The sequence below is a fragment of the Camelina sativa genome, chromosome 2 (assembly GCF_000633955.1).
Source record: "Camelina sativa cultivar DH55 chromosome 2, Cs, whole genome shotgun sequence".
Classification (NCBI taxonomy): domain Eukaryota; kingdom Viridiplantae; phylum Streptophyta; class Magnoliopsida; order Brassicales; family Brassicaceae; genus Camelina; species Camelina sativa.
Window position 1 is genome coordinate 19,066,533 of NC_025686.1, and position 1,366 is coordinate 19,067,898.

Here is a 1,366-nt window from a genome sequence, read left to right on the forward strand (position 1 = left end):
TTTTGGACAACCAGCCGGTTTATGGTTTCAATTAAATATTATTTGCTCCTTGGAGATTTTATACCTTGTAATGAGTGAAACACACTAATAAATAGCGTTATTTCCCATTAATCCTCTCAACAAAATAGCGTCTCCTTCTCTCTGAAACCACAAAACTCTCAGCAACGTGTTTTTTACAATATGAAGAGCCAATTATCATCTATGCCTTCTTCAACCTCCTCACCACACAAAGATGATGAAAAACCCAGAAGTGTTGTTTTGGCCGTGAAAAATCCGCCCAAGTATAACAGTAAGCTCTACATCTGTCGTTTGTGCAACAGAGTGTTCTTAACCCCTCATGCCCTTGGCGGTCACCAAACTACCACCCCCAAGGAGGTCCAAGAATCGAAGAAGCAGCAGAAGAACCACAAAAAAAATCATGACTCCAGTACGTCCGTTCTAGTGTGTCTAAATACCATTTTGTTGCTAGAAACTGGCTTGATTCGTCTTTTTTATTGCTACTAATCTTTCTCATGATTTGTTTTCTTTACAAGAAAATGGTACAGGCACTAGTCACTCGAAAAGTCCCATCTCGAAGGGAAAGAACAAAGCTGCTGTGGTGGCTGAAGACTTGACAATATAGGGATGATAAAGAGGGTCCTCAAAAGAAAGAGATCTTGATTAGCATCAGCTAGAAGAAGATTTGGGGCCCCGTGATTATCGTTTATGTCTCTTTGAGATTTTCAGTTTAGAGGTATCTTATAGCTGTTGCGGCTTTTGTTCACCTCATGTAATTTTCCATTCTTAATTTCAAATCATCTGTTTTGTGATTTTGGTTAATGTAATTCATGAATCCTTTGATTATCAGTGCCTATATATCTCATGATTATATTGTTCTAATGATTCTGGGTTTTGCTTTACTTTTATTCTTCATAAGTTAGAGAGAGAATCTGGATCTTGCTTGAGATCCTTTGTTAAAGAGACATTTGTAGAATTTCTACCGTTTTACCTTTGATATATGTATTTATGTAACTTATAATACTATATACACCACATATATTGTAGATTATATGGTATAGTATATCGTGTAATGAAGAACACTTCTGATTGTTTGTCTCCATTTTTCGAAACCCTAAATTTTTTCTTGATAAACTACTGATACAAAACCGATCGATTTAGGGATGGAATTGACTACAAAGTTCCGCATACTCAATGTCCTTGCAGCCATCGTCTGTCTAGAAAGGAATGGATTTCACTTCATTGTCTAGGGTTACTCTTCCCAACCGAACTTTATTTTGATTTTTTTTGCGAGATGCCTCCACATAAAGTAAGATGGAACATGATCAATGATGGAGTCTTATTTACGGTCTTGGAAACTCTTAAAATT